Raw genomic sequence first — 6,834 nt, 5'->3', positions numbered from 1 at the left:
TCACCTATCTCTTTTGGGGTGGCATGTGTCGATCCATATGATATCCTTTGGTCATATGGGGAGCAGGTTAAGTTCAGGTTGTTTGGATAGCACGCGGGAGACGGGACGAGCTTGATGAGTCACGAGACGAGTCTAGTTGGCTAGAAGAGTATAGATGTTATGAGTTGTACTTTCATTCATTTGTTTACATTTATGTAATTCATTAAACATTACATTAATAAAATATTCTTTGATTGAAGTTTTGAAATCCTACATCGGGAAACCGAGATGGTAACGCTCCAATTATCTAGGCCGGATAGTTGGGGTGTTACATTTCCCTACGTACTCGGTTTTAATAATATGGATGATTGTATGTGTCATAAATATTAGTAATCTCATATTTAATGGGTAATTTTCATTAGTCCCATAACATTGATTGGAATTGCATCCTCACATGATAACGGGTGATTATCATCGGTTTCATATTGTTGGTAGAGTTGCATTATAACATGATAGAGTGATGTGGTGTCGTAAAACACCAGGTCGATTGTCGGTACTCGTATTCATAGCTTGTTTGGCATATGGTATTGCATATTGTATTACATGTGGTGGATGGTGGATGTTGGCCTGGATGTCGTTGGTGGGGTTGTGATTATGTTGTATTGTTGTTGAGGAGACGTAAAGCAATTCAGAGACCGTCTTACACTTGGGTCGTCTCTTGGAGCTTTCCACTCCAAGAGAGACGTGCACGTTAATGGCTTGAGTTTTGGAGGGACTCATGTGGTGCCACGACGTCTGGAAGGGGTCCGGTTAGCGCCCGGGCTCGATACCACGGGTGTGTTCCGAGTACCTGTTTTTACGGGCTGCAGTCCGGCTATTTGGTGGGCGGTGCTGCGGTGCCGCCACCGGGTTGTTTGGTACCCTAGGTGTGTCCCCGGTACCGGGGAGGTGGTTTTGGAGGTTGTATGATTTACTCTTGTATTTCATTGCATATTCATATTCGCATGTCATTTCATCAGTATTTGTATTATTGGAACTGACGTGTGTTGGTTGCGTGTAAATTGTCACCTGCTTTAATTAGGGTGGCCTTGTAGACACCTCAAAATGTCTACCGGCCTTTGAACACCCGATGATGAGGCCCTTATTTTTTTCGGAATGAAACTTACTTGAACTTAATACAAGGTTATTTATGCTCAAAATATCCCAAGAACAACCACTTTATTACCCAGTCCACATCGACAACTTACTACATGCTTAGCCTCTTTTAATTGATTATGCGAGTAATATTTTATGTTGACGGCATAAAACCGTAAACAATGCTGGGAAGTTATACATATTGTGACACCCATAATTCTAGCCTTAATTAAATACGTAAATTCTACAGAAAAACTGGTAGGATATGTTTGTAAATGGTTCAACTAGTCAAAAACCTGCAATTTCAAAAAATTTTCTTCCTAAACCATTCACAACCAATCCAACTCAAGAAGAGTGTCAAAAACCCTGCAACAGCTGATAAACTAATTTACATACATAACTAAAGACGCGGAAATATAAGGATACAAACCAAAAATAGAAAAGGGAGACATATGTCCCTTCAAATAATATACAAACCAAAAGTGTAAAAGGTTTCTACAAAAGAAAGCCAACTAGGTCCATGGTTCCTTGCTCACTAGCTCGTCTGTGACCCCAACAAAGAATCAACAACCTGTCAATCGCATTTTATACAAACACGAAAGTCACTTTAGGTAACCAGAATTCACATTTAGAGAATTTAGCATACCATTTTTCACGGCGCAAAATCTCCAAAATAGCACGAAGGTGTTGGACATGTTCTTCTTCAGATTTAGAATAGATCAAGATGTCATCAATGAACACTACAACGCATTTGTCAAGGTGTTCTCTGAAAGTACGGTTCATCTGATCCATGAATACAGCTAGAGCATTGGTCAAACCGAATGGCATCACCAGAACTCGAAATGACCATACCTAAATCAAGGCGAGTTCTAGGAATGTCAGCTTCTCGGACTGGAATTTGATGATAGCCCGAACGAAGATCAATTTTAGAAAAAGTAGAAGCACCACGGAGCTGATCGAAAAGATCATCAATTCTAGGAAGAGGATATTTATTCTTGATAGTAACTCGGTTAAGCTCACGATAATCTATGCATAATCGCATAGATCCATCCTTCTTTCTTACAAAGAGAACAGGAGCACCCCAAGGTGAAAAGCTAGGTTGAATAAAACCTTTGGCAATCAGGTCATCCAGCTGAGTCTTCAGCTCTTTCATTTCAGACGGTGCCAGCCTATAAGGAGCTTTAGCAATAGGGCCGGTACCAGGAATAAGATCGATAGCAAATTCAACTTCCCTTTCGGAAGGAATTCCGGTAGCTCATCGGGAAAAACATCGGGAAATTCACATACTACTTTGGAATGTTCTCTTTAGGAGGCGAGAGAAGAAGAATCGGAAGAAGTCACCATACACAAAAAGGCTTGATGACCCTTTTTCATTGCATTGACAAACTTCATAGCAGAAATTAGTTTAGTACCGGTTTGTCTTTTAACCATTTGATAAGACACACGGTGACCTGAAGGGCTTGTAAGAATTATTTTCTGGTCTCGACATTCAAATCGAGCATGATAAGTATGTAACCAATCCATGCCCAAAATGACATCAAATTCTTCAAGTGGAAATTGGAAAAGATTTGCTGGAAATATAGATCCCATAATAGAAATAGGGACTTCCGGATAGATTTTTGAGCAGGAAAAGACATCACCAGAGGGTAAAGATATAGATGTGCTTTCTTCTTGTGATGATTCAAGTGATAATTTGTTGGAAAGTTTTATTGAAATAAAAGATAAAGAGGCACCCGTATCAAATAGTACCAAACAAGGAGCATCAAAAATAGAAAATGTACCGGTAATGATATCAGGATGTGCCTCAGCTTCAGCTCGGCTCATAACAAAGATCCGACCCTTCGGCCTCACAGGCCTCACTGGGACGACAGGAGTACTAGGAGTCATCACCTTCCTCTCCGGGCAAACATTGGCCTTGTGGCCCGGTTTGTTACAAGAAAAACATATGATAGGATCAACAAAGCATTTACCAGGGTGTGCTGGTTTCTTGCAATTATAGCACACTCGGTCTTTAACACCTTTATTGTCACTAAATGCTGAAGATTGCCCACCCCGGTTACCTTGCACATTAGAAACAAACCTCCTCTTGTTTGAGTCAGAGGGGGAAGAGATGAACCTAGGTGAAGGAGTAAAGGGCCTAGAAGAGGGATATAAAGGCCTCTTGCCAAGACTAGAACTAGTTGCACGAGCTTCATTATCAATTTCTTTCAATGAATTCTCGGCCCATAAAGCATCATTATAAATGGAAACAAAGCTAGTGGAATCTCGGCGGACCATACTTTTGATCTTAGGAGAGAGCTTTTCAAGATAGAAGAAGGCTTTTTCATTGTCATCCTTCACTAATCTAGTGGCATAATGAGCCAACTCATTGAATTTATCAGTGAAGGTCTGAACTGGAAGGCTTCCTTGCTTCAACTCCATGAATCCCTTCAACTTTTGCTGCTTCAGCTCTTGAGGATAGAAACGGGCCTCCACTAACTCCTTGAAACGTACCCAGTCAAATCCTGGTTCAGCTGAAACGGTAGGCCCAGTCATGGACCACCACCGGTCTACTTCTCGCACTAGGAAATGAGAGGCTAGCTTCACCTTATGTTCCTCCTTGACATCATATAGAGTAAAGCTTTTCTCCAACTCCCTAAACCACCCTGTAAGAGCAGCTGGATCAATCTCTCCACCATAAGTGGGAGTGTTGATTCGGGTCAGCTGATTAGCCACCCAAGTATAGGTGCCTGGAGTACCCTCAGCTGGCGGAGGAAGAGGAGCTTGTTGATTTTGTTGGTTTTGTTGATTTTGGAGAATTTGGGTAAGAACTAGTAAGATAGCATCATCAATATCTCTTCTTGGCGGAGCCATCTTAAAAAGAAGAAAATTAATTAGTACCTATCAATTAGCAATCACAAACAGACTACCACATAAAATCCTAACTCTACCCATCCTACCCTTCTCTCAAGTTTATTATTTAAAGGTCAAGTGATTCTAAGTGGGGTGCACAAACGTGCGTTGGGAGCAATAGGCTCTGATACCAACTGTGACACCCATAATTCTAGCCTTAATTAAATACGTAAATTCTACAGAAAAACTGGTAGGATATGTTTGTAAATGGTTCAACTAGTCAAAAACCTGCAATTTCAAAAAAATTTCTTCCTAAACCATTCACAACCAATCCAACTCAAGAAGAGTGTCAAAAACCCCCGCAATGGTGATAAACTAATTTACATACATAACTAAAGACGCGGAAATATAAGGATACAAACCAAAAATAGAAAAGGGAGACATATGTCCCTTCAAATAATATACAAACCAAAAGTGTAAAAGGTTTCTACAAAAGAAAGCCAACTAGGTCCAAGGTTCCTTGCTCACTAGCTCGTCTGTGACCCCAACAAAGAATCAACAACCTGTCAATCGCATTTTATACAAACACGAAAGCCACAATTCAGTGGGGAGTAACTTCGAGTCCTCCCAGCCACGAATCGTCAAAATTAATGTACATGTAGTAAAACATGTAAACAAGATGATAAATAAATCAATTATCCAATATTCTAACATATGAGCCCTAAATTGACCAAACTAGACTATCATGTGAAACATATAACAAATTGTAATCCAAACTCTATCAACCATAGCCGGCTTGCATCTCACTTTCTATGATTCATAGAATCATCAAACAAGAAAGGGCAATATATCAAAGACAGGCATAAGTTCTTAGCACCGTCAATAGTCACTTTGTAACTCGAGTCTATACCACGAGGTAGGGAAGGTAATCGAACCGGTATCTTGGCTCAGCGGTTACTATTAAGAAAACATGGCCAAGAGACAACACAACCCTAGCCTAAAATCTGCGCAGACCTAGACATGCGGATACACACCACCGCACCCAAGACCCACAACTTTTTTTAAAACAAAGTGATGTGAGTACCCTAAGGGCACCACCGAAGGGTTGGCTAGTACTTAAGCTGACCCCATACTATCAAAATAAATACCTGAGGTCATGCCCCAACTTGGATATAAATCCACTAGTCAGGAACACAAAGGCTATCAAGCAGTGAACATATACTCGTCAGAGACTATAAAGACCTATCTATGATGAAGGCCGAAATACTCACCTAGGACCTAGTCCCAGCTAGTCCCAGCTTGAATACTTTAGCCCACACCACACAAGACTCACCACACAAGTCATTTAAGACACCCACTTAACCATAAGAGGGCAAAAAGTCCTACTTACCAACATAAAATCTAATATTCTATCATGTGAAAGGCTATATACAGCATACAATCCAACAGTTCCTCAATAAGTACTCAATACTAATTTCCAATCCTAGCAATTCTAACAATATTTAAGGCTTTAGGGGAAACTAGGACCATTACTACAAAATAAGAAGCTATTTAAATTCAACTAACTAAATAAGAAGCTATTTAAATTCAACTAACTACACATGTGAAATAGAGATATAATAAATGGCCTAAAACAAGAAAAAGGCCGATTATCTAAATCATTCAACCGAATTTTTACCCGCAACCCCTGACCTGCGGACAGTGCGGGTCAAATTGCGGTGACCAATCACTCAATTAATCGACATCGCATCGATCAAAGGGACTAAGGCTCGAGTTTTTCGGCACAATCAACAAAACATTACAATTATCACTATAAAATTCATTTTGAGCCTATTAATTACCATTTCATTTTGTAAATTATCCTAACATGTGATAATAGTCGATATAACATAATTTTTCTACCATTAACATAACTTTTAGCTACTTTTATGATTCCCTTAACAAGTTTAACCATGTATACTCATTCTAATTATATCCTTGATGAACCTAAAATGACGGACAAAGCATGGAAAACCGCGAAACAAGCAACGGACCGAAGGGGCCAACCGTGGGCTAGCCGTGGGCACATCACGGCTCGCCGGCCGCCGCCACCCTAACATCCTCTTTTTTTACCGTTTTTCTTCATTTTAACCCGTTTTAAGCATTATCTAATCGTTCCCATATCATTTCCATACTATTATGATAATTTAATCTAACAATTGACATGCATGCAACCATTTTAAACATGTGAAAATTACTACGTAAACAAAAAATCATAAAACATACAAAAACAACACACATGTGACGATCTTTCGTCGAGTAACTCGAAATAGGTTACCTTAAGCTAGAAAATGAGCAATTAGCCCCTCAAAACCGAAACCCTAACCACAACTAGCCGCTATCCTCTACAATATACGAGTCCCCGAACTCGTCTTCCAATCCTTCACCTAAATAAACAATTAAAACACAATAATAAGCATATAAACCGAAAATACCACAACTTCAAGAAAACTGAAATTAAATTGTACCAAGTTGTAGATCGCGACGAGAGGATTCCGGAAAGGTAAATTATGCGAAAAACGGACTAGAAACGAGTAAGATATGGTGAATTTGAGCTTGATTTTGGTAAAAATGGTGTTTTGGTGTGTCAAGGATGAAGAAAGATAGAAAAACCAGAAAATGGAAGGGGATGAGGGCTGTGGTCCGCGTAAGGGAGGAAGGAAAGGAGGAAAAAGGAAGTGCGGGATTTTTAGTCGGGATTTTACGAGTCGGGTTTGACTTGTTTCAATAATAATTAAATCCGTAAGTCAAACGCAAATTCCGTCAAGACCAAAGTCCTTAAACACGAGATTACAATAAAATTGAGTATTCATACGACCCATTTCCAAATTCGTTTACCCAACGTTCAAA

The 6,834-nt window shown here is 39.8% G+C and overlaps 1 long non-coding RNA gene across 1 annotated transcript; it reads right to left on the bottom strand.

Moving 5' to 3' along the window:
* Positions 1 to 4,320: 4,320 nt before the first annotated feature.
* LOC141589590 (uncharacterized) lies at positions 4,321 to 6,621 on the bottom strand. The gene is made up of 3 exons (XR_012520472.1): positions 6,453 to 6,621; positions 6,263 to 6,371; positions 4,321 to 4,508 (listed from the first exon to the last, which is right to left on the bottom strand). It is a non-coding gene; the product is annotated as an uncharacterized LOC141589590 (long non-coding RNA).
* Positions 6,622 to 6,834: the final 213 nt, after the last annotated feature.

The sequence above is a fragment of the Silene latifolia genome, chromosome 1 (assembly GCF_048544455.1).
Source record: "Silene latifolia isolate original U9 population chromosome 1, ASM4854445v1, whole genome shotgun sequence".
In the NCBI taxonomy this organism is placed as follows: Eukaryota; Viridiplantae; Streptophyta; class Magnoliopsida; order Caryophyllales; family Caryophyllaceae; genus Silene; species Silene latifolia.
This window is presented reverse-complemented; position numbering and strand designations above follow the sequence as displayed.